The sequence below is a fragment of the Myxocyprinus asiaticus genome, chromosome 14 (genome assembly GCF_019703515.2).
Source record: "Myxocyprinus asiaticus isolate MX2 ecotype Aquarium Trade chromosome 14, UBuf_Myxa_2, whole genome shotgun sequence".
NCBI classification, from domain to species: Eukaryota; Metazoa; Chordata; class Actinopteri; order Cypriniformes; family Catostomidae; genus Myxocyprinus; species Myxocyprinus asiaticus.
In genome coordinates this window covers 7,467,440-7,495,436 of record NC_059357.1, presented here as the reverse complement: position 1 = coordinate 7,495,436, position 27,997 = coordinate 7,467,440, and the positions used below count along the sequence as shown (strand labels likewise).

Sequence of the window (27,997 nt, the reverse complement as noted above, 5' to 3'; positions counted from 1 at the left end):
ATTTGTGCAACCAAAACGCCGTTTTAGTCTGTAGCGTATTATGAGCCTTTTGGCTTGCGATACTGGTGAATCACAGTCACTTTGTACGTTACATCATTGTTTTGGCCAATGCTCGCGTCCCTTTGGAGTGTGTGCACGAGCAACAGGTAGCTGCAGTTCACTTAATGGCCACAGGTGTCATTAATAACAAGGGTTTCTGAATCTTACATACTGCACCTTTAACAGATCATTAATGACTTTAATTATTAGTAAGAGCCATAAATTGAATAATTAAAATTGAACACTAAAGGCATAAATGTTTGAGTAGATATTTTAATTAATTTAGGTTTATGTATATTTGTTCAGTAAACGACTGAAACTTGAATGAAGACCCAAGTCAATTCTTTGCCCGAGAGAATAACGAAGGATTATTGCTACTACAAATAGAAATGTTATTTACTTTAATCATATAATCATTTGTATTTCATATATTATTGAATAGCCTAATTAGGTCATATTTACGAAAATAGCTGACAAAACAAAAAATCAAAAGGTTACCCACCAGAGTCACCAGCTCCACAGCAGAACAACCTCCACAGAAATTCACGTATGGTATCTGCGGGGAAAAAATGAATAGTAAACTTAAGTTAATGTAGTTATGTAAAGAGACATTTTCCTAACGAATATCTCCGAAAACGGATCAAACTATAAACAAACTCGGTTATAATCACTTTGTATCTGTATTGTATATGACCGAAACCACTATGAGAACACTGTTGTGGAGCGCGACTGTCAATAAGTTTGATGACTCATTTCGTTTTGGCATTTAATAAACTACCGGGCTAGAAGTTAAAGCGGATGATAACTAAAAATGATTAGGAATAATAACGTAGTGTAGGGAAAAAAACAAAAAAAAAAACAAACAAACAAACAAACAAGTGCCATAATATACAACCGCTGCCCATATGAGCCCATATCTAGCTTCCGCTAGAACAACATTTCTCACCTTTTAAGTTTATTTCCATATCCGGCACTAGTCTTTTGCGTTGCGATCGGCAAATCAAGTTATAATTGATTAACTTTATATATTGCGACTGTTCGGATTTCCCGCGAGCCGGTGTTGTGTCGAAGTATGAGTTCCCCCGAAGGACTCTTGTTTCCCCGTCGGCCCCGCCCCCGTCTCTAAACGAAGGGCATGTTCTCAAAAAACTCGCCCCCGAGATGCAGTGCTCGTACCACTCAGGTACTACGGAGAGCGCTAAGGCTCAAAACTAGTGTTCTCAACGAGTTTTATCTGTAGGAAGTTGTATTCTAGAACTGAATGGCAAATGTCATGACTGTCTTGTTATATTTTGAAAATGGGGTAACAGAACCGATGTTTGTAGCGTTTTTATGTCTTTATGAACACAGCCACCTACTGTTATTTCTATCAATAAATATTATTATATTTGTGAGAGTTCTCATTTTGAAAATTGTAGACTTTTGGAATAAATGTGTGCTCACTCACATAACTGTGATTTTATAGGCTAAATATGCGACTGTTCTCACAAGGCACAGTACTTGGACATGTTGATCATATTTCTCTTTTTTTTCCCCCCCTTAGCCCAGCTTTTTATTTATTTATGCAATTGTGTGATTTGGCCACTGCTGTCCACTTTAGCTGTTTATCGTAAACTAAATTGGATGGTTTTCTGTCCCAAGTACACTTTCACACAACTTACTTAGAAAAGGTAAGAAGAAATTGTAGATAAAAATAACATCACACAAGTTTTTAGTTTTTATCTTTGTCTTAAAACCACCACCATTATAGAAGGGGGAATGCATCCTGACAGCTGAGAACATTTCTGTCAGATACTGTTGAATGAAAGCTCATACATGTGTCAAATTCATACTGCTGACTTGTTTTCCCACAACAGATAAGTCTGGTGATTTGCAGCCTGCTATTCCCTAAATTTGTCCATTATAGCAGGGGGAACGCATCCTGACAGCTGAGAACGTTACTGTCAGATACTGTTCCCCCACTGTTCCTCCTGTATTCAATAAGAAAGAAAGTTGATACATGTGTCAAATTCATACTGTTGTCTTACTTCCCAACAACAGATAAGTCCTGTGATTTGTAGCCTGCTATTCCCTAAATTTGTCCATTATAGCAGGGGGAACGGATCCTGGTAGCTGAGTACGTTACTGTCAGATATTGGTCCCCCACTGTTCCCGCTGTGTTCATTAAGAAAGCTCATACATGTGTCAAATTCATACTGTTGTCTTACTTCCCCACAACAGATAAGTCCTGTGATTTGTAGCCTGCTATTACCTAAATTTGTCCATTACAGCAGGGGGAACGCATCCTGACAGCTGAGAACGTTACTGTCAGATACTGTTCTCCCTGTGTTCAATAAGAAACAGTTGTAAACAAAGATGTTGCTGGATTTTGATGTATGAGAAGGAGAGGAGATGGACTTTTTCACTGAAGGAAGCTATGTTATGCGATAGATGCGTGGAATCTGGCACGATGCCAAGGAACATTGCGTTTTGACCAGAAACGACGGTTTATAGTTCTAAACATCTTAATTATACAATTGTTTTCACAAACACATAGCATTTCAGTTCAGAAGACATTAATTGAGCGACTGGAGCCATATGGATTACTTTTATGCTGCCTAAATGTGACTTTTGGACTCTCAAAGTGAAGGAACACTCACTTATATTGTATGCCTCAAAAGATCAGTGGCATCTTCCTAAAAATCTTCAAAAGTGTTCTGCTGATGGAAGAAAGTGATATACATCTTGGATGGCATGAGGGTGAGTAAACCATAAGAGAATTTTTACATGTGTCAAATTCATACTGTTGTCTTACTTCCCAACAACAGATAAGTCCTGTGATTTGTAGCCTGCTATTCCCTAAATTTGTCCATTATAGCAGGGGAATGGATCCTGGTAGCTGAGCACGTTACTGTCAGATATTGGTCCCCCACTGTTCCCGCTGTGTTCATTAAGAAAGCTCATACATGTGTCAAATTCATACTGTTGTCTTACTTCCCCACAACAGATAAGTCCTGTGATCTGTAGCCTGCTATTCCCTAAATTTATCCATTATTGCAGGGAGAACGCATCCTGACAGCTGAGAACGTTACTGTCAGATACTGTTCCCCCTGTGTTCAATAAGAAAGAAAGCTCATACATGTGTCAAATTCATACTGTTGTCTTGTTTCCCCACAACAGATAATTCCTGTGATTTGTAGCCTGCTATTACCTAAATTTGTCCATTACAGCAGGGGGAACGCATCCTGACAGCTGAGAACGTTACTGTCAGATACTGTTCTCCCTGTGTTCAATAAGAAACAGTTGTAAACAAAGATGTTGCTGGATTTTGATGTATGAGGAGGAGAGGAGATGGACTTTTTCACCAAAGGAAGCTACGTTATGCGATAGATGCGTGGAATCTGGCACGATGCCAAGGAACATTGCGTTTTGACCAGAAGCAACGGTTTATAATTCTAAACATCTTAATTATACATTTGTTTTTCACAAACACATAGCGTTTCAGTTCAGAAGACATTAATTGAGCGACTGGAGCCATATGGATTACTTTTATGCTGCCTAAATGTGACTTTTGGACTCTCAAAGTGAAGGAACACTCACTTATATTGTATGCCTCAAAAGATCAGTGGCATCTTCCTAAAAATCTTCAAAAGTGTTCTGCTGAAGGAAGAAAGTGATATACATCTTGGATGGCATGAGGGTGAGTAAACCATAAGAGAATTTTCATTTTTGGGTATTTTCTTTATATGTATATACTGGTGACCCATCCAAGTGTGCCCTGCTCTCACCCAGCATAAGAAGGTATAGATAATGGATGGATGGATGGATGGGTTAGGTTAAATGGCACCACCTGGTGGAAAATTTAAATGCTGACTTTTTGTCCTAAAGAGGGTTGCAGCATTAGTAACCCAAAATACATTTTGTTGTAATGGATGGAGCTTCATGTGGCAGCAGGGGCGTGGTCAAGCATCTTTCCGGAGAGAGAAAGCGGTAAGGGCGCTTACACCTGAGCTAAATTATGTCTAACACCTGTCTCTAATTTCAGTGAGCATGGGGAGAGCGGCATAAATAGAGCGACACAACACTCAGTCGAGAGAGAGACTGGATACGACAGAGCCGAGCCAGAGCAAAGATTTTTCTAGTAGTGAAAGTTTATTTATGGAAGCTGTGTTTGTTAGTGTCAGTTTAGTGTGTGAAGGAAAACTGTAAATTGGTGTCGCCAAGAGGGGAAAATAAAGCCTCACCTGAAGAAGGAAAAACTGCTCCTCGCCTCATCTTTTACACTGGTGCCGAAACCAGGGATTGAAGTTTGGGTCGAAGATGGATGGAGGTCGTCCTGTAGAGTCCTCCCAGTTGGCGGAGATCCTCCAAGCCCTCGCCAGCCTACATCAGAACCACCAACAAACTCTGCTTGAGCTCCGACAAGATCAAGACCGCTGGTTCGTCGAGCTCATGCATGCTCAAGCCGAGGACCGGCAGGCGATCCGGAGCCTCCTCGGCCAGGGGGCATCCTCAGCCGCGACCCCGGACACACCCACGCCGTTACCCCCTTTGAGAAAAGGCCAATAAGAATTGGCGAGTGGAATTTGCATGCCACTCCCCCGGACATACGGATATAAAAGGAGTTGGCTTGCAACCACTCATTCAGGTTTTGTGCTGAGGAGCCGAGACAGGGTCCCGGCCATTTCAGCAGGTAGTACAGCGTTGTGGCGGGGGGACTGCCGGTGCAGGTGCAAGCAAGCTGCTGCGTGCGTAGAAGCAGGTGCACCGGTCTGCATGTAGCCTCCCCCAACGCCCCAAAAAATTTTGTATAGTTCCCCATATCCCTGGGGGGGGAAGAGACGTATCTAGTATGGGAGCAGGCCACACCAGCCCCTTTCCGCTATCTGCCAAAGCAGACAAAGAGCTGCTCAGAGCATCTAAAGCTCTGCGTGCGATCCAAATAGATGCGCAAAGTATGCACCGGACACAGCAATGACAGGGCTGGGTCTGCCTCCTCCTGGGGCAGTGCTTGCAGGTTCACCACCTGATCACTGAAGGGGATTGTGGGAACCTTGGGCACCCCGGCTGGGCTATGTATCAGGATTACATGAGAGTCACCCGAACCGAACTCCAGGCGGGTATCGCTGACCCTCTTGATGGAGGTGAGAGCAATCAGGAGGGCCGTCTTCAAGGAGAGGGCTTTCAACTGGACTGACTCTAGCGGCTCAAAGGGGGCTCCGCGAAGGCCCAAGAGGACCACGGAGAGATTCCATAAGGGGAAACAGGCGTGGCCTAGGAGGATTCAGCCTTTTGGGCGCCTCTCAGGAACCTGATGATCAGGTCATGCTTGCCTAAGGACTTACCGTCCACTGTATCGTGGTGTGCCGCTATGGCGGCCACATACACCTTCAAGGTGGAGGGGGACAGCCGTTCCTCCAGCCCCTCCTGCAGGAAGGAAAGCACTGACCCAACTGCGCATCTCTGAGGGTCTTCAGCTCGAGAAGAACACCAATTCGCAAACCGATGCCACTTCAGTGTATAAAGCTGCCTCGTAGAGGGAGTTCTGTCCTGAGTGATTGTGTCTACCACTGCTGGTGGTAGGCCACTTAGGTCTTCCATGTCCCATCCAAGGGCCAGACGTGGAGGTTCCAGAGGTGTGGGCGTGGGTGCCAGATGGTGCCCCGTCCCTGAGAAAGAAGGTCCTTCCTCAGGGGAATTCACCAGGGAGGGGCTGTCGCGAGGAGCGTGAGGTCTGAGAACCAAGTCTGGGTGGGCCAATACGGGGCCACGAGGGTGACCTGCTCCTCGTCCTCCCAGGGTCTGTGCATGTAGGCTCACTGGGGGGGAACGCATACTTGCGCAGCCCCCGGGGCCAGCTGTGTGCCAGTGCGGGCCCCCATCGGAGAATACCAGAGCGGGTAGTGGGAGGTTTCTCGGGAGGCAAATAGATCTAATTGTGCTTTGCCGAGACCGACTCCAAATCAGCTGGACCACATGGGGGTGGAGTCTCCACTCTCCCCTGAGCGTCATCTGCCGCGACAGCACGTCCGCTGTGTCGTTGAGGTTGCCCGGGATGTGAGTGACCCAAAGCAACCTCAGTCCCCGTTGACTCCATAGGAGGAGACGGCGGGCGAGTTGCGACATGCGACGTGAGCGTAAGCTGCCTTGGTGATTTATATATGCTACTGTCGCTGTGTTGTCCGTCCGTCCAGATCAACGGCAAAAGCCTCCGCAGGGCGAGCAATACTGCCAGCAACTTGAGGCAGTTGATGTGCCAACACAGTTGCGGTCCTGTCCAGGAGCCAGCAGCTGCATGCCCGTTGCACACTGCGCCCCAGCCTCGCTTGGAGGCATCTGTCGTAATGCAACACGCCTGGACACTTGCTGTAGGGGAACTCCTATCCTGTAGAAATGCAAGGTCTGTCCAAGGGCTGAACAAGTGGTGGTAGATCGGCGTGATGGCCACGCGATGTGTGCCGCGGCGCCATGCCCATCTTGGGACTCGAGTCTGAAGCCAGTGCTGAAGCGGTCTCATATGCATCAACCCTAGTGGCATGACCGGCGCCGAGGATGCCATATGCCCCAGGAGCCTCTGAAAGTGTTTCAGTGGAACCGCTGTTCTCTGCTTGAACAACTTCAAGCAGTTCAGCACCGACTGCGCGCGCGCTCGTGAGGCATGCTATCATAAAGGCTGAGTCTAAAAGAGATGCTCTGAACCAGGGAGAGCTTGCTCTTTTCCCAGTTGACCCAAAGCCCTAGCCGGCTGAGTTGCCTGAGCACGAGGTCCTTGTGTGTGCACAGCAACTCTCAAGAGTGAGTTAGAATCAGCCAGTCATCGAGGTAGATGAGTATGCGGACGCCCACGTCCCTTAACAGGGCAAGAGCTGCCTCTGCGACTTTCGTGAAGATGCGAGGGGACAGGGACAGGCCAAAGGGGAGGACCTTGTACTGATATGCCCGGCCGTCGAAAGCAAACCGTAGGAAGGGTCTGTGTCGAGGTAGAACCAAGACGTGAAAGTACGCGTCCTTCAGGTCTACCACAGCGATCCAATCTTGATGCTGGACACACGCCAAAATGTGCTTTGGCATCAGCATCTTGAACGGGAGTGTGTACAAGGCCCGGTTCAGGTCCAAGATTGGCCGCAACCCACCGCCTTTCTTCGGTACGATGAAGGGCTGTAAAACCCTTTCTTCATCTCGGCTGGAGGGACAGGCTCTATTGAGCGCCTGGCGAACTGAATCGCGTAGCTGAATCAGATGGTCCTGGCCAGCCACCGCGGCGGGTTGGATAGCGCTAGCCACGCGTCCAAGCTCCGGGCGAGGAGCACTAAGGGGATGATCGCGTTTAACGTACCTGTGGGTGGGGTCTCGTGGCGGAAGGGAGCAGGGGAGGCCACGTCGAGGAGCCTCGCTTTGTCTCGAACTCGTGGCTGCACTGAGGGACCCTCGAAGCACTTACCTTGCTCCACGTACCTGGCGTCGGGGGGGGTCGGCAACGGAGGAGGAGGGACTTTTTGACCATCCTCGTAGTCCGTCACAACCACCTGGCCGTGGGTGTGAACGTGGTGCGACCGGAAGCGTAAAGGCGGGGTGCCCACGTTCGCGGCGTCTATGTCGCAGGTGCTCAGTGCCTGGTTGCCGTGATAACAGCGGTCGTAAACACTGGTTATGTGACCCAGGGAGTGAGGAAACTGCTCTTTTATTGAGAATGTGGGTGCCGCAGCCTGTTCGCGGTGCGGCGAACATAAAAACAAACCAAGAATTTACCTCCTGGCCCTCCACCGGGGGATGGAGTGGTCTGGATACCAGCTCCGGGTTTGCAGCAGACATCTCGCTCCCTGGGTCGTCCATCTCGTCCTCGTGCCGGCCCGTGAGGAACCAATCATCTAGCCGCGAGGGCTCAGGGGAGGGTGGAAGGTTCCACTCCAACCCAACACACGCGGCGACCCGGGCAAGCATGGCGGTCATCTCGCCATCAGCCTCAGACTGGGTGGGCCAACCCGAAGGTGGCAGCCCAGTCGAGTCCTCGGCGTCTGACATCGCCAGTACGCTCTCCGATGCAGTGATCGAGCACTCATCCTGCTCCGGATCTCCAAAAGGGACACTTAGCTGGCCCTGGGGCGAGCTGGTCTCCTCTCGGAACTCACCGGCGGCAAACAACCATGCTGGGGAATGGGAGGTCCGTGGGGATTTACCCGGCAGAGCCACGCCCATTGAAGCCCCCAAATCGCCTCCAGCACCAGCCGGGCCGGCCTCGTACCCGGAGGTAGTAGGCACGGCGCGGAGGGCGGCTAGAGTGGCTTTCCCCCAGAAGAAGGAAAGCCTCGCGGCATTGCCATGGTCATATTCTCGCAATAAGAACATGAACCATCCACGAACGCTGCCTCAGTGTGATTACGACCCAGAAACGTGAGGCAGAGCCCGTGGCCGTCGGAAGCGAAGAGGTAGCGACCGCATGCAGGAATCACACAAAGACGGAAAGGTATCTTGAAAAAGATGCGTCTTTAAAAAGACGTTCACGTCAATGTGTTTGCTCTAATGGAGAAAATATACTCTTTGCAGGAATATAAATTCTCTTAGCGCTGTCGAAGCACTCAGGGGCGTAATCTGCACAGATCTGTGCAGAAGAAGAGAAAAGCCGCTGGAATGCACCGTATATATCCAACAGCAAACGCTTCTTGGGAGGTGAATGGATCGGTAGTGGAAGACAGCTTGCTGACACACAACCGCTCAGCTCCGAAGAAGTGATATACCCGTTTTATACCCGTATGTCCAGAGGAGTGGAATGCAAATTCCACTCGCCAATTCTCATTGGCCTTTTCTCAAAGACCTGAGGTGTTTGGGGCTCCCTAGGGCGACCCCTAGTGTCACTACATCGACACAACGTCGAGTGAGTGACAGAAGGGGAACAGATTTTTTTTATTGTATTTTATTTTTGTAAGGCCTGTTTTTTTGTAAGGCCTGTTTTTATTTTATTTGGACAAGAGGTGGACGTTTCTTATGATGGTTATATATGTTAAGATAAAGTTATGTTGTCGGCTTCCCAAACAGTTTATAAAAAGAACAAGATAAAGAGAGAGAGAGACATAGAGTACATGAATACATTTGTAATTTGTACTTTTAATAAGTATCCAGCTGCCAGTAAGTTACTGTAAAATGTACAATTTATTTCCAGAACAAAATACTCATCAATATCAGCAAAGCTACAATATATCATCAAAGGAAGGCACAACTGAAGTTCTAAGTTGGTTCTTAATTTTATGATCATGATTTTTGCATGAGAACTTACACATTACGTGTACATGCATACCCTTGTAGGGCTTTACCGGTTGTTTAGATCAGTGTTACTATCAGAAATAATTAATAATTATTTCTGTAGTTATTAATTAATATTTATATTCATTAATTGGATCTAACTCATTAAAACCTCATATGGGGCTCCAGTAAATGTAGTGTGCTATGTTTTGGAGCAAGTTTGGTTATTAGCAATAATTAATAATTATCAAAGATAATTATTAATTATTAAAATCAATAGAACATTGATGAGAATCAATGTTAGCTTTTTAAAATCCTTTAAATCAACAATTATCAAAGATAATCGTTAATTGTTAACATCGATGAAACATTAATTAAAATTAACACTAGCTTATTGATCATTAAAATTCAATCATCAAAGATAATTATCAATTATCAAAAATCAACAGAATATTAATAAGGATTAACACTGACGGGGCACCACCCTGGAATTAGGGACTAATAACCAAATAGTAAAACAGTCTCAATATTAGATTGTTTTCTTAGGAAAATCGATATCCGAAGAATATTGATTTTTGGGAAAAAAAAACAATGAATGAAGGTTTGAATCCGAGCACTGACATCCTGTCAGCATGACACAGGTGTATGCAAAACAAACCAAAACACTTCTCTTTGTAATATAAACAAAGTTTATTTATGCAGTAATATCAATTAATAATTAATGCAATGCAGTCAATAAACTTCCGACTTACAACTACAAACTAAACAGTGATATGATTAGATATGGAAATAAAAATAATCCTATAACACATAAGGTGTGTGTGTGTGTGTGTGTGTGTGATTAGTAAGAGAGAGAGAGAGATGATTAAGTGACAGCCCTAAAGCCAATTTCGCTATAGTGGGAGAGAAAGCAGCTGTGTTTATCACTCAGAGATGCGGTGGACGGCTCGTAAAAGTCCCGCGTTATTTGACTCTTTAATGGATGAACTCAGTTGCTGTCTCACCCGCGATGGCAAAATTGCACAACAGTCCAATGTGGTTGGACCACAATACAGCAAAACAAATTCATGATAATTAATACCCCGAGTATTAATAATGAGCGGACATGGCGGTCCGTAAACTGTACAAGCAAAAACCTTGAAACACAAGAATAACACACTATAATATTCTATCTCTGCCCAGACGTAAACCTCTTACTTGAATCGCATGAGGACAGAATGTGTGTTCATCCGTCCTTTAACTCTGACCCGGTTCCTTGAGGCTCGGGCGATGACGGGAGGCCGTTTCCTCGCTCTGTCGGTGGGCAGTACGGCTGTTGACTCTCGGCGGGCTGGCAGAGAACTCAGAAATGTTGACTTGATTGAAGATGGAAGAGAAATCTTTAATCTCTTCACTTCTGTAGGCAAACGGATGAAGATGCGAATTGCTCGGCGGTCTCCTTCGGATCCGTTAGAGTGTTCAGTTGAACACAGAGTAATCTCAACTCGTCCAGTGAGATGGAGATTGTATGGCCACAGTTTCAAGTCGGATGTTACTTCCTTGTGCCACGAGGTTGCACCTGAGAGCAGCAAAGAGCTACGTCTATATTCGGTGAACAAAGTCGCTGGAAGTGAATTCTGTAGGCAAACGGAGGTATTTCAACTCCTGATGATGTCATGTTTGAGGGACATTATGTTGTGTGCCTCATCCAATGAGTTGAGAGCTCGATCCTTTAGTGAGCAAGGCTTCATGGATTTGTAGTCTGTTTTGGACTCCTTTTGTTTGATTTTGGTGTGATTTTTATCAGTGAGATTTAATGACTTGGAAGGTGGGGGCTTGAGTTAGGTTTTTATGACTGTATTAGGCCTGCCTTTGTCTTCTATCTGAATACATGAGGCCCAACACCCATGCTTTGATTAGTGAATGAGACCCATTGTTTTTAGTTAAAAAGGATTTTTGCTGCAAAAAGACCAGCTTCTGCAGAATTTTTCTAGTTTAAAGAAGGGGCAAAAACTGTTTAGGTCTAGGTTCAGGGTCTGCAATGGGTTTTTAAAGAATGAGCTAGACATGCTAGAAATAGGATGGAACCATCCCTTAAAAAACTGCCAATTATCACAGACTCATACTTTGCTCAATAGTATCTGTCTGTTTACCATATGACTATATTAACATTTCATTCACTGTTTGCCATTTAAGTCTCACTTTGGTGACAAGATACCACTGACAGTTGGTTAGATCTCACACAATACTTAAAGAACAAAGTAACAGCTTTCCTCCTTTTGAAATCCACTGCAAGTCTGGTTGTGGGACAGACATATGATGGCTGGGTGACAATCATAGAGGGGAAGCAGATTCATCTTCTCAGTGTTTTACAAAATTGGGTTTTAAATCTAGGTCCAAGAATTCTGTAGTTTGACTGATCATCAATTCATAGAAAATTGTCATCTATATGAGAAAAGAGGTTGAGAGGCCATGAGCAATGAGAACACAATTTTATATCATTCAGCAATAATTATCTGGGCATTATATATGCTGTAAAGTTGATGGGTTTTTTTCTTTTTTTAATGCCGTTTTTCACAATTCAATGATTGATAAATTCACATCACCAAAAAGTTTCCATCCACTTTTTGCGATGTTCTGTTATCGACAGTGGAAATGCAAAAAAAAATAAATAAATAAAATAAAAAAATAAATCTCCTGTCTCCTGCTCTTTTCCATGCAAATGTCTTTTTACTGACAAAATCATGTGCGTGATGACGTCATTCTTAAAAAAAAACTTTGTTGCGTAAGTTTTGGTTTAGCGCAAAAGAAATCGTCTCTTTAGCCGTTTCTATACAGAATTTTGTGTATATGGCATATTATGTACCTTTCGTGTCCCAAATGTCCCCACATGCATAAAATAGAGTATTGAATAGAATAGAATAGAATAGAATAGAATATTGGCCAGCTTACTGTCATTTTAATTTCACATAATTGCAGTCATAAAATTCAACAGAAGACAACGTAGAAATGGAGAAGTATGCATTTCTCTATCTGGGCGCGGGTCACAAACTAACGCGGGGTTAGTTGCAACACACGTAGTTTAAACGTTTCCACACACGCTGGTAAAACGAAACTTCATATGTTTACTCGTTGCCAATATCATGAAGATATCGCCAAATATTCATTTTAAAGTAGCAAAAGTAAAAATTCACATGAAAGTAAATTTTCATCTCTGTTTTACTGTTTATTTAAATGAGGCAAACTTGGTATCATTTTAATCTCCAATTTTTTAGCTAATATCTTACATAGTCTTTTAATTAATAGATAGCCAGCAGAAGTGACCAGCCAGGTTTAAATCCCAGTTGTACCGCCAGGACAGGTTGTGACACTGCGTTACAATGTGCCCCAATTCCATAAAACTATATGCAATTCCATACAATCAGATATGTAATTTACATTATTCCCCTTAATGCATGTGTGTGTGGGGGTGTGTGGGTGTGTGTGTTTTGTCATCAGTCCATGCATTATTTCGGTCAGTGCTGTGGCTTTGTTGTGTATTTATTGTGAAGTGTCAAAATTATTGCTATATTATATATGACAAATAAATGGCTTTTATTGACATTAAAATTTAGTTTATCTTCTACGCTTTTTAATTAGATCAGATACAGTTGTTAGTGGGGGATTTTGAGCTGTTATATGGTCTTGTTACAATGTGCCTCTCACCAGTTACAACGTGCCCCGCCTATGGGGCACATTGTAACATTTCACTTTCTTTATTTCGAGGTAGATTGCGAAAAAAGTATACGCTGTATTCATGAAACAAGACCACATAGCCCATGTGTAATTGACACGTGTGAAATTAATGTGAAAAAAGAAAAATACATCGAACCCCAAGTACATTTACACAAACTTAAGAAAACTAAAAAGTGTTAGTTTGTGCCCTGCTCTCCCCTACTCCCTCCATAACCCTTTTCTCTTATGTCTGTTTTCATCTGTAGCCTATATTAATTATTTTGGCACGTTTGTTTAATTTCTCTTTTTGTTTTTCTGTTCTGAAAACTCGTGTCTGTTATTGCAATACAATAAAAAAAAAGAAGCGTGTTTTTTCTGTTGTCTTCTTTACCGGCGCAGTCCTTAAAAACCTTCCATCAAGAATAAAAGTAATGCCGTTGTCTTTAATGAAATTGAGCAAAACTCGAGTCTCCTCATCAGTTCAAGTATTCCTCTCCACTATGCTGTTTGTTGTGAGGACAGATGCGATTCATCAGGTGACAATCTTTTTTTTTTTTTTTTTTTTTTGTGTGTGTTAACGCCATTGTTCTTGACAAAAACTGATTCCAAATTAAATTTCTCTAAATTTGACGTGTTGACATAGGATTTATGCGCTAAAGTTAAACAGAAAAATATTATGTTGACACTTTATCAATATTGTGCATTTTCATCAGCTTAATTTTGGTGCGCTAACGCTTTTCCCGCAAAAAAACTCCTTGGATGGAAACGTAGTTAATGTGATCCAATGTCACTTAGAGTTCAGTTATATCTTACCTAAACTGATCCAATGAACTAAACTCCATCATCATCATCATCACTTTGATTCCCAAACCATGGACGGACAGAGCTCGGGCCATGGTATGGTGGTGACATTTCTTCCACTGAATGTCTTATTTCTGTTAAAACAATAAATACCGAATAGATAAATGATAAACAGTAGCAATAGATAATATTACTAATATCAGATAGGCCTACATTTGATATTACAAATGATAATTAGCATATAACACTTTATAATAACTATCAATGATAACATCAACAAACATTGCACATTAATCAATGACCTGTAAAGTGCTGTAATAATCATCAATATCAAACAGACGTGAATCTTTATATATTTATACATTCCCATGCTCATCGACTACTAACCTATTCAGAATTAGGTTATAAAAAGTTATAGTGTTTGCTAATGATATTTTGTAAATCCTTTAGAGACACACCGGAGTTGACAGGTACACAGAAGCAGCTCAGGATTCTCCAGACTCTTCGTAAAGGTCTCCATAGACATTCAAGTATGTCAACTGTGGAAAGAATAAGTTTAAGTTTAAGTTTGAGTAATTATATGTGAGCGACTGTTTTTCCATTAATAAACACCGGTAACTCAAGACATTTTCTATTAAAAAAAATAAATAAAAAAAATAAAATTCTACAAACCATTTCCATTTCGACATTATTTGGTACTTGGTAGGAATATTTAATCGTGTGAAATCTCTCCATTAGCTTCTATGTATGAATGGAAGTGGAGGATAACTTGGCATTACAAGTCATAATAACGCAGTGCTCAGTGAGACTCTAAACGTCATGGGATGAAATCAAAGTGTCGCGCATCTCTCCACATAAACACCAAAACGCTTTAAAAATGGTTGCTGAGAATGAAACATTTCTCACCTCTGAGGTTGGTTTCCATATCAGTCTGTCTGTCTGTCTTTGCTGTTTGGATCTGCGTGTCAAATATGTTTTATAGACTTTTCAGATGCGAAAGGCGTGTTTCCCGCTGCATGACAGTGTTTGCAAACAGACCGCTTGTAAGAAAGAGAGAGAATCGGTCCCGTCCCCACGTGTTACCGTAAACACCATAAGTTGGACACTGCGGTCAAAAGCCGCGACTTAATTCCGCGCGCATATTGCAGTAATTACGGTACTTTGCGGAAAGAACGGAAAGACGCGCTTCCTGACTCCTGTTGAGAGATAGCGAGTTTCACTTCATTGACGAAAAAGCGTTTATTAAGTGTTTGTGACGTGCTGGTGTTTATTAATATGTTTTGATTTAGCCTATGTGTAAGGTGACTGGTTTAGAAGACTCTTGGATAGGGCAGGTAAATAATTTATAACCAAAGTTTACTGAATTAACATAACATTACATTTACATATTACCTGTGCCGGTCCAACCCCATTTGGCACCCTAGGCAAGACCCTCCAGTAACCCCCCTCCCCCCACTAAAATTTATTAGAGAGCTTTGTATTACTTTTTACACAAAAAAGTACAAATTAACACATAATACATCCTAATGTGTGTAAACCCAAACTAGCAAAACATTAATTATAACAATGTTGGGAAGAAGTATGCTAGTGCATGTTATGGCTTCTTAAGTAGGCATCATAAATGGGTATCACTGTATATAGGAATAACTTTAATGTAGTAAAGTGCACGTAAACCAAGTCAAGTGGTCTAAGATGTAAAAAAAGAAAAAAAAAAAAAAGAAAAAGGCACACTGCCCTAAAGATCTATTCACATTATACAGAATATTTCACAGCAGGCACATTTATAGGCTTTCATCATTACTGGGGAGTCTGGGGCCAAAGTACACAATCTATTGTACTATGATGTTGCAGGGGGGTTTAAAATTATTTATTTTATTTATTCATTTTGCAAAAACAGCACCAAAGCATTCATTTCTGGTGATTTAGGAGCATCATTTTTTTAGTAGCATATATATATATATATATATATATATATATACAGGTGCATCTCAATAAATTAGAATGTTGTGGAAAAGTTCATTTATTTCAGTAATTCAACTCAAATTGTGAAACTCGTGTATTAAATAAATTCAATGCACACAGACTGAAGTAGTTTAAGTCTTTGGTTCTTTTAATTGTGATGATTTTGGCTCACATTTAACAAAAACCCACCAATTCACTATCTCAAAAAATTAGAATACATCATAAGACCAATAAAAAAAAACATTTTTAGTGAATTGTTGGCCTTCTGGAAAGTATGTTCATTTACTGTATATGTACTCAATACTTGGTAGGGGCTCCTTTTGCTTTAATTACTGCCTCAATTCGGCGTGGCATGGAGGTGATCAGTTTGTGGCACTGCTGAGGTGGTATGGAAGCCCAGGTTTCTTTGACAGTGGCCTTCAGCTCATCTGCATTTTTTGGTCTCTTGTTTCTCATTTTCCTCTTGACAATACCCCATAGATTCTCTATGGGGTTCAGGTCTGGTGAGTTTGCTGGCCAGTCAAGCACACCAACACCATGGTCATTTAACCAACTTTTGGTGCTTTTGGCAGTGTGGGCAGGTGCCAAATCCTGCTGGAAAATGAAATCAGCATCTTTAAAAAGCTGGTCAGCAGAAGGAAGCATGAAGTGCTCCAAAATTTCTTGGTAAATGGGTGCAGTGACTTTGGTTTTCAAAAAACACAATGACCCAACACCAGCAGATGACATTTCACCCCAAATCATCACAGACTGTGGAAACTTAACACTGGACTTCAAGCAACTTGGGCTATGAGCTTCTCCACCCTTCCTCCAGACTCTAGGACCTTGGTTTCCAAATGAAATACAAAACTTGCTCTCATCGGAAAAGAGGACTTTGGAACACTGGGCAACAGTCCAGTTCTTCTTCTCCTTAGCCCAGGTAAGACGCCAGGAGTGGCATAACAAGAGGAATACGACAACTGTAGCCAAATTCCTTGACATGTCTGTGTGTGGTGGCTCTTGATGCCTTGACCCCAGCCTCAGTCCATTCCTTGTGAAGTTCACCCAAATTCTTGAATCGATTTTGCTTGACAATCATAAGGCTGCGGTTCTCTCGGTTGGTTGTGCATCTTTTTCTTCCACACTTTTTCCTTCCACTCAACTTTCTGTTAACATGCTTGGATACAGCACTCTGTGAACAGCCAGCTTCTTTGGCAATGAATGTTTGTGGCTTACCCTCCTTGTGAAGGGTGTCAATGATTGTCTTCTGGACAACTGTTAGATCAGCAGTCTTCCCCATGATTGTGTAGCCTAGTGAACCAAACTGAGAGACCATTTTGAAGGCTCAGGAAACCTTTGCAGGTGTTTTGAGTTGATTAGCTGATTGGCATGTCACCATATTCTGATTTGTTGAGATAGTGAATTGGTGGGTTTTTGTTAAATGTGAGCCAAAATCATCACAATTAAAAGAACCAAAGACTTAAACTACTTCAGTCTGTGTGCATTGAATTTATTTAATACACGAGTTTCACAATTTGAGTTGAATTACTGAAATAAATGAACTTTTCCACGACATTCTAATTTATTGAGATGCACCTGTATATATATATATATATATACACATCTATATATATATATATATATATATATACACTATATTGCCAAAAGTATTCGCTCACCCATCCAAATAATTGAATTCAGGTGTTCCAATCACTTCCATGGGCACAGGTGTATAAAATGAAGCACCTAGGCATGCAGACTGCTTCTACAAACATTTGTGAAAGAATGGGCCGCTCTCAGGAGCTCAGTGAATTCCAGCATGGTACTGTGATAGGATGCCACCTGTGCAACAAGTCCAGTCGTGAAATTTCCTCGCTACTAAATATTCCACAGTCAACTGTCAGTGGTATTATAACAAAGTGGAAGCGATTGGGAATGACAGCAACTCAGCCACGAAGTGGTAGGCCACGTAAAATGACAGAGCGGGGTCAGCGGATGCTGAGGCGCATAGTGCGCAGAGGTCGCCAACTTTCTGCAGAGTCAATCGCAACAGACCTCCAGAGTTCATGTGGCCTTCAGATTAGCTCAAGAACAGTGCGTAGAGAGCTTCATGGAATGGGTTTCCATGGCCGAGCAGCTGCATCCAAGCCATACATCACCAAGTGCAATGCAAAGCGTCGGATTCAGTGGTGTAAAGCACGCCGCCACTGGACTCTAGAGCAGTGGAGACGCATTCTCTTGAGTGACGAATCACACTTCTCCATCTGGCAATCTGATGGATGAGTCTGGGTTTGGCAGTTGCCAGGAGAACGGTACTTGTCTGACTGCATTGTGCCAACAGTGAAGTTTGGTGGAGGGGGAATTATGGTGTGGGGTTGTTTTTCAGGAGCTGGGCTTGGCCCCTTAGTTTCAGTGAAAGAAACTCTGAATGCTTCAGCATACCAAGAGATTTTGGACAATTCCATGCTCCCAACTTTGTGGGAACAGTTTGGGGATGGCCCCTTCCTGTTCCAACATGACTGCGCACCAGTGCACAAAGCAAGGTCCATAAAGACATGGATGAGCGAGTTTGGTGTGGAAGAACTTGACTGGCCTGCACAGAGTCCTGACCTCAACCCGATAGAGCACCTTTGGGATGAATTAGAGCGAAGACTGCGAGCCAGGCCTTCTCGTCCAACATCAGTGTCTGACCTCACAAATGCGCTTCTGGAAGAATGGTCACAAATTCCCATAAACACACTCCTAAACCTTGTGTAAAGCCTTCCCGGAAGAGTTGAAGCTGTTATAGCTGCAAAGGGTGGGCAGACGTCATATTAAACCCTATGGATTAAGAATGGAATGTCACTTAAGTTCATATGCGTCTAAAGACAGATGAGCGAATACTTTTGGCAATATAGTGTATATATACACACACACACACACACACACACACACACACACACTATATATATATATATATATATATACACATACACATATATATATATATATATATATATATATATATATATATATATATATATATATATATATATATATAAATATATATGTTTCTACATTGTACATGTATACATATATCATGATGGCGCCGCGGTGTGGAGCTCCTCAGTTCTTTTGTTGTTTTTGTTTGTTTGTCCTGTGTTTAGTAATCTTTTTCAAGTCAGTTTTACCTGAGACGAACTGCTGAACATTCAACAGCATCTACCAGACAATCTTTTCCCGGTTTACGAATATTCAGTTGTTTTGCTGGACATTTTATTTGGAGGCGCAGCTCTGCTGTTCAAGAGACGCAGGCGAGGGAGATGAGCCGGTGCGCTGGTCAAACTCTGTCAGCACGGATTTCGAACAGCGCTGCCGAGTATTCACTTAGCGAATCTCCACACTATTCCTAACAAAACGGACGAAGTACATCTCCTCACTGCACAAACAAGGACTTTTCAACCTCTGCTGCCTTGTGCTTCACAGAAACCTGGCTGAGTGAAGCCATTCCGGACAGCCCGTTACATCTGCCGGGCTTCTAGCTGTTCAGAGCGGTTTGCATCGCGGAGTTAACGGGGAAAACGAGAGGCGGTGGAACACGCTTTTACATCAATGAAAGTTGGTGTACGGATGTAACAGCATTAAAGAGGATGTGCTGTCCTAATTTGGAAGCGCTCTTTATTAACTGTAAGCCTTTCTACTCGCCGCGGGAGTTTTCCTTATTAATTCTGGTGAGTGTTTATATCGCGCCAAATGCGTGTGTGAACACAGCGCTACAACAGCTGGCTGATCAAATCACAGACACAGAACAACAATACCCAGACTCAGTTATAATTATTCTTGGGGATTTTAACAAAGCAAATCTCACACGTGAACTGCCCAAATACAAAGAGCACATTACATGCCCTACCCGAGACAGAAATATACTGGATCATTGATACACAACAATAAAGGATGCATATCGCTCAACCAAGCCAGTAGTAAGGACTGTAAAGAGATGGACCAATGAAGCAGAGCTGGAACTACAAGCCTGCTTCGATTGCACGGATTGGAGTGTTTTTGAGGCTGCAGCCACAGACCTGGATGAGCTCACAAATACTGTTACATCATATATCAGTTTCTGTGAGGATATGTGCTCCTACTAGGACTTATTTAAAGTTCAACAACGACAAACCGTGGTTTACAGCAGAGCTCAGTCAGCTTACAGGGGTGGGGATAAAGTCTTGAACAATCAGGCCAGGAACACACTGAACAAGGAAATCAGAGTGGCTAAAAGAAGATACTCTGAGAAGCTGAAAAACAAGTTTTCAGCTAACAACCCTGCATCAGTGTGGAGTGGCATGAAACAACTCACAAATTTCAGGACTCCTACCCCCAACCCTGTAGGGAACCAACAACTGGCTGACGACCTGAATGTGTTCTACTGCAGATTTGAAAGGCCCAATCTCACACCCCACACCCACTCTGACCTTCACTTCACTTCACACAAACACCAACACCTCCTGCAACACCCCCCCTTCCCTCCTGCTACTTAACTTGCACTTAAGATGAGTGAAGATGATGTGAGCCGCGTCTTTCGGAAACAAAAGACGAGGAAATCTTCAGGCCCAGATGGCGTCTCACCAGCGTGTCTTCGATCCTGTGCTAACCAGCTGGCCCTCATCTTCACATAGATCTTCAATAGATCACTGGAGCAGTGTGAAGTCCCATGCTGCTTCAAACGCTCAATCATTATTCCTGTCCCAAAGAAACCAAAAATCACAGGACTTAATGACTACAGACCTGTCGCCCTGATGTCTGTGGTCATGAAATCATTTGAGAGACTGGTGTTGGCCCACCTGAAAAACATCTCCGGACCCTTTCTAAATCCCCTTCAATTTGCTTATCGAGCAAACAGGTCTGCGGATGATGCAGTCAACACGGGATTGCATCATATCCTGCAACATCTGGACAGACCAGGGACATATGCAAGGATCCTTTTTGTGGACTTCAGTTCAGCTTTCAACACCATCATCCCAGCTATACTCCAGAATAAATTACACCAACTCTCTGTTCCCACGTCTATCTGTCAGTGAATTACCAGCTTTCTGACGGAGAGGCAGCAGCTTGTGAGACAGGGGAAACTCACTTCTAGCACCTGTACAATCAGCACGGGTGCCCCCCAGGGATGTGTGCTCTCCCCACTCCTCTTCTCCCTCTACACCAATGACTGCATCACCAGGGACACCTCTGTCAAGCTCCTGAAGTTTGCAGATGACACCACTGTCATTGGCCTCATCCGAGATGACGATGAGTCTGCATACAGAAGGAAGGTTGAACAGCGGGCTGTCTGGTGCAGTCAAAATAACCTTGAGCTGAGCACGCTCAAAACGGTGGAGATGATTGTGGACTTTAGGAGAAACACCCCAACACTGACCCCCCTCTCCATTCTAAACAGCACTGTGGTAGCAGTGGAGTCATTCAGGATCCTGGGCACTACCATCTCACAGGACCTGAAGTGGGAGACCCACATTGACTCCATTGTGAAAAAGGCCCAGCAGAGGTTGTACTTCCTTCGCCAGCTGAGGAAATTCAACCTGCCACAGGCTCTGCTGATACAGTTCTACTCAGCAGTCATTGCGTCTGTCCTCTGCACTTCAATAACTGTCTGGTTTGTGAATTAACAATGAATATTATTTCACTGAACTTCACTTTCTCATGGATCGAACAGTCCATTTGTAACTAAGGGGGTTGTTGTTGTTGTTGTTGTTTACATCATTACCATCAGAGTATTTAAAAATGAAAACATGAATTTTTAACATGATTAGTTTTATTTCTATATTTACACCGAACATTTTATAACACAGCTGTACTGCTTTCCATGACATGATGGTCTTTATTTTATTTAAATTTTAATTTTAAAATGCAGTTCTTTTTACTTTTTCTTTCTTCCAGACAATGATGAATCTGAGCAAACGTGCCCGCAGTTTGTTGTTGCTATAGTAACGAATGTTGATGTTAATTTTGTGGTGATTACTTTGTGGTTAATGCTTCGTATTCAGTTCAACAGCATTAAGTTAAAGAGGAGAAACATTATATTCAACTGAACTGTGCACATGTATTGTATATAGCCTAATAAGCAATGTAGTTATGTTGTTGTGGGGGCTTTTGCTGTTTAGTAATATTTATATTCAAACTATTAAAATAGTACTAGTAAAAAAAAAAAAAAAAAAAAAAAAAAAAACTTAACTCATTTGGGCGCCCCTAACATTTGCCTATACCGCCTATACTGCGGGCCGGCCCTGAACGTCATCAAATATAACTTTCCAGACTTCCTTTTGTCCTCTTAATTGAAAGCTATGTTTTATTGAATTATTATTATTACGTTTTTTAACACTTGTTTAAAACTTGCATAGGCTACTCTGATTTACAGTATGTTTCTGCTGTTTTTTACTGAACTGCACTCATTTCTCATTAGTCACCTTTCCAAGACAGTGATTGGCTTTCACATGCTGTCAATCACCCTTTTTCTGTGATAGTCTGGGGTCTCTTGGAGCGTCCATCAATAGGCTATATCAGCAAATGTTTTAAATGTACCTGTTATTAAGTGAATTTGCATAGCACAACAAATTTGTGTCAGTTGTGTTGCTGGACTGCTTGTGAATTAAGTCCGCTGCAAAAGTATGCGCATTTTCAGCACTAACGGATGAGTAATCCAAGGCATGTGTATGTGTGTGTGTATATATATATATATATATACACACACATACACATGTACACACATACATATATACAGGGGCACCGTAATGTGGGGGAAGGCGGGGACGATTCCAAGGGCCCAGAGAGATAGGGGGGCACGAACAGAAACAGCACCCCTGTGTAATATAGATATACTGTATATAGCCTATAGAGAGAGAGAGCAGATTTTCAGTGTCACAAATTAAGTTTTAATTAAAGCACCATATCAAACTGAAGCCATTCAAGTCTACTCCGTTTTACTTGATTTAGTCCTAAGCTTTTGTCAAGGTCGGTTGTTATTTAATCAATAACAGTTAGGCAACTATTACCTATAAATATATATTTGATAAAAATAGTAAGTTAGGACCCGAGGTGCGATTAATTTTAATATTATCATAGGTGTTGGTGATAGATTTAACAAAACATTTGTACAATAGAGTCTCATTGAAATTTGAATTTATAAATGTATAAATGAGCCATGGCATGTAGGCATGCACCATGGATTGCATGGATTTTGTGGTTTGTTTAAACGTGTGTGTGTGTGTTTATTTTAGAACCTGCATCTTCACCACCTTTGGAAAGGCAAGTATTACACTTAACTCACAAGTTTTGTGAGTTGTCTAAAACCTTTGTTCTATTTTTATATGTCATTTTTAAAGTCAAGTGTAACTTCAAAAAGCCTGGATCAAATATTACAAAGCATTGAAAAATTTGCTAAACCTGGGGCCAATATAAAGGACTACAGTGTTTATAATGAAGCTGGTTTTTGGGGAGATGTCTGCAAAGACTAGGAAGTGCCCAATACATCAGCGGATCACCTAAAAATTCGTAAAGCCACTGCACATCTTTGGAAGGTATTTTTTCTTCTGTAAAAAAAAATGCCATTAATGACAAAGTAATAGCTGGGCATCTTGAGGTTTTAAACTCTTTAATATACTTTAAAGTGTTTATGCATATACTTTTTAAAAATGTAAAATAACAATATGTTACACATGATAATGTTGAAAAATTTAGTTATTTTCAACTTTTTTTTATCAGGAAACTTCAGGGATCAAGAGCAGCTCAAAAGTGAGAGATGATGATGTTGAGGAGAGAGCTTGTGGAGAGCACAATTCCTCCTTGGTAAGTTGTCTGACAGTTCATTCGGAAGGTTTTTTTATGGTAACTGTGCCATTACTTATGTTGTCTATAATGTGAAAAATACAAATGATTGTTAGAGGATGCACTGTACAGTTAGCCAGATGGTGTATGGCAGCAAACGTGCCCCTCTGGACCCGAGAACCCTACACACACTGTCCTGTCTGGTAAGGCCACAGTCAGACCATTTTGATGTTCTGCAACCAGCTGTGCAGCAGCAAACAAATTTCAATAATTGTGGGGTGTTTTCCATAGAATTTGCATATGCTGTATGCAGGAGTCATCCACCAGAGCTATGCGTATTTAATGAAAGCAGGCTAAGGGCACAACTGTATACATCATTAACAAAAGACAGCATCATATTTGGAATGAAGACCCGAGAGAGTGAAGCTGAGGCAAACGTTATCAAAACTGCAATACAAGTGTACGGTGTTTGCAGAACAGCTCATTACAATGATCAGGTCTGGCAATGTTTCAAATGCCAGTGAAGACGTAGTGGATACTACATGAGGTAGCTCAGAGTGCAACAATGTAGAAGAAAGCATGTTGTTTTAGTATTATTTGAAATTATTTGAAATGTGTTTAAACATTTAAACATGACACTGCGGTATTTAAACCTTACATTTGATAAGTTTATTTGAAATATTATACGTTTTATTTGTGTTTTACAGCCTAGACTAAAATATTCTAAGACCGTGCAACATTATACAAATTATTTGATTTTGCATGAATAAATACAAAAAGGATGCACATGGAATTTGGGGGTGATTTGCCTTTAATTTGATCAAAAACTGTACAGTAAAATGACTTGAAATTTGATCCAGTAACAGTCAGGGTCACTCTAATCTTTAATCCATTTAAAGGACGAGCAAACCTATAAAGGAATGTTTTTTTTGAGTTTTTCAATATGAGGAAATTATCCAAGTGCTAGGATGCACTTTGAATTTTGGGGTGATTTTGCCTTTAATTTTCTCAAACACCGTACAGTAAAATGACAAGAAAATTGATACAGTAACAGTCAGGGTCACTCTAATCTTTAATCCATTTAAAGGACGAGCAAACCTATAAAGGAATGTTTTTTATGAGTTTTTCAATATGAGGAAATTATCCAAGTGCTAGGATGCACTTTGAATTTTGGGGTGATTTTGCCTTTAATTTTCTCAAACACCGTACAGTAAAATGACAAGAAAATTGATACAGTAACAGTCAGGGTCACTCTTATCTTTAATCCATTGAATAAGTCAGCAAACCTCTAACGGAAAGCTTTTTATTGGCATTTGAATTTGAGGAAATTATCCAAGTGCAAGGATGCACTTAATTTTCTCAAAAAACTGTGCAGTTTTAATTGACCTACAGGATTTACAATTCAAAGTTTATTACAAGGTACATATGAATGACAATGAGAGATCCTTGGCAGAAAAGTAAAATTTATTATATGTAATATGTAAATGTAATGTTATGTTAATTCAGTAAACTTTGGTTATAAATTATTTACCTGCCCTATCCAAAAGTCTTCTAAACCAGTCACCTTACACATAGGCTAAATCAAACATATTAATAAACACCAGCACGTCACAAACACTTAAAAAATGCTTTTTCGTCAATATAGTAATGGGGCTTTTCCACTGCACAGTACAGCTCTACTCGACTCGACTCTGCTCGCTTTTTGGGGGTTTTCCACTGTGGTTAGTACCTGGTACTTTTTTTAGTACCACCTCGGTCGAGGTTCCAAGCGAGCCGAGCCGATACTAAATGTGATGTCAAAACCCTGCAGATCACTGATTGGTCAGAGAGAATCGTCACTACCAGTGTCACTGGATTTGCGACACGGGACATCAACCCGCTAGTTTTAAAGTTAGCAACAGCGATAGCAATATCATTTGTTCACGCGACTTTTGAATTGTAAAAAGAAATGGCTGTGCGCAAAACCATGCCATGGTCAATAAACGAGGTGCAGACGTTCCTCTCGTTAGCGATGAACAAAGTAACGCGAAACAAAAAAGTATTTCAGGAAGTGTCTCAGCTGTTGGCCCCACACGGCTACCACCAGACCTACCAACAGTGTAGAGAAAAGTTAAAAAAAACTTAAGTGACTACAGAACCATCAAGGACCACAACAGCCGGAGTGGTTCAAACAGAAGAAAGTGGAAGTGGTTCGACCAAATGGACGCTATATATGGCAATAGACCAGCGAACAATGGGAGGGAGAGTGCCCTGGACTCGGCGTTGTTGGAATCCACGATGGAGGATGGAACGTTTTGTTACGTTAACTCTATATTCTGCTTGAAAGCGTCACTTTATTTAGTTGACCAGCTACTGGAAAGCTTGCTTCTAATACAACCAGGCAAAATCACCATGCAACAACTGCTTTATGCAGCACAATGAGCTAGTAGCTAACAGCTAGCGTGTTATTGTTTATGGTCTGTAATGTTTGTGTCATGCGTTTAAGATGATGTCACGGCAGTAGAGGCGGCGCAACTATGACAATCAGCCTATAATCCCACCCACGTTGAGGCGGTACTACACTGCAGTGGAAAAGCAAGCTTAGAAAAGTAAAGCGAGCAGAGTCGAGTCGAGTCGAACCGTAACGTGCAGTGGAAAAGTGCCATAAGACTCGCTATCTTCTGCACTCAACAGGAGTCAGGTCTTTCTGTTCTTTCCGCAAAGTACCGTTATTACTGCAAAATGCGCGCACTTGGATTTAAATCGTGGCTGGCTTGACCGCAGTTATATACGGACAAGTATGTCATAGTAATGAGCGTGTCAGAGCTTTTTAAAGTCACAAAAAGGAAAAAAAATAGTTGACAATTGCTAACACTTTTGGAAGAAATTTTGCAATTTTGCAAGGAAATATTTGACGTGAAATATATACAGTAATACAGTATATATAATATATAAATAATTGTAAAATGTAATTCTTATTTTTTCTGGAGCTGTGTGTATATATGTATATACTGTATATATAGATAGATAGATAGATAGCCTATTAAGACAATCGTGATAAGATGCGCGGATGGACGTATCAGACGCGGAGGTAACTGAGATTCATCCTCCGCCACCTGGATTGAGGCGAGTCACTACACCACCACGAGGACTTAGAGCGCATTGGAAATGGGGATTCCAAATTGGGGAGAAAATAAATAAATAAATAAATAAAATCACACACACAAAAAGTGTCAAAACGCGAATTCGAATTAATCGGAAAAAAAACGCCCAGCCCTAGTGCCACATACCTAAACATTGTTGCAGACAAGATACATACATTATGGCAATGGTATTCCCTGATGGCAGTGGCCTCCTTCAGCAGGATAATGCGCCTATGTCTCTGTTCATGTGTCAACTAAAAGAACACTGAACAAGAATGGTGTTCATGGGAGGACAACACAGAGGAAACCACTGCTCTCCAAAAACAAAAACAAAAAACATTTTTTGCACATCTCAAGTTTGCGAAAGACCACCTTGATGCTTCACATAGCTTCTGGAATAATGTCCTATGGACAGACAGAACAAAATTAAACTTTTTGGCAGAAACACAGAACACTATATTTGGAGGAAAAAAGGCACTGCACATCAACACCAAAACCTCATCCCAACTGTGAAGCATAGTGGAGGAAGCATCATGGTTCAGGGCTGCTTTGCTACATCAGGGCCTGGACAGCTTGCAATCATTGAGGGAACAATGAATTCAAAGTGCATCAAGAACTCGAGACTACATTGGTACAGCTAGTAAAACATGCATCAAACATCCACACCAACCCAGCCTTTTTAAAATAAAATATGCGGCCAATAACCTACAAAGAAGGAAGTCTTAAATAATGGCTAAACTAAAACACTGCTAACTAAGTTCAGCTGACTCCATACATGTGAACGGACTATGATAATGGCCTACTCGGACAACACATTGTTTCCTAGAGCTGGCAGAAAATACTCAAAACAGACACAAGCAGCATATCTATCAACCACAAATAATATAACATTGAGCAGCAGCCGAAGGAGTTGTTCTTCTAATGATTGGCTAGAGGAGGAGCTGTCGATCAAGAACTAGTGGACCAATAGGGATGCAAAACGCCCCCCTGATTTACATGAAACTCTACTCACAAGTTTTGGAAAACCAAGCACAGAACTTGGAAACAAAAGAAAAGAAAAATACAGCGTAAGCGTACAACTTTTTTAAAATATGAACAAAATTGTCAGAGAGCTCAAAAGACAGTAATATAACCAAGGAAAACGTGATTTTGTTTGCAATACTGATGACTTTGCTTTAATATATCTGTTTTTTTTTTGTTTGTTTGTTTGTTTGTTTGTTTTTGTTTGCAGTATATTTTAAATGTGTTTATTTATTTATTTTATCTGCGCTTATTTTTTGATTTACGCTTATTATTTTGATTCACGCTTATTATTTTTGGATCCGTGACCGCAATACTTTTGACGGGATTTTGATGCCATAAGATTTTACAGGAGAATGTCAGGGAAG

General features: G+C 41.8%; 1 long non-coding RNA gene across 1 annotated transcript; it reads right to left on the bottom strand.

Annotated features, from left to right (window-relative positions):
* Positions 1-10,004: 10,004 nt before the first annotated feature.
* LOC127452079 (uncharacterized) lies at positions 10,005-14,780 on the bottom strand. The gene is made up of 4 exons (XR_007899198.1): positions 14,656-14,780; positions 14,208-14,288; positions 13,762-13,883; positions 10,005-11,679 (listed from the first exon to the last, which is right to left on the bottom strand). It is a non-coding gene; the product is annotated as an uncharacterized LOC127452079 (long non-coding RNA).
* Positions 14,781-27,997: the final 13,217 nt, after the last annotated feature.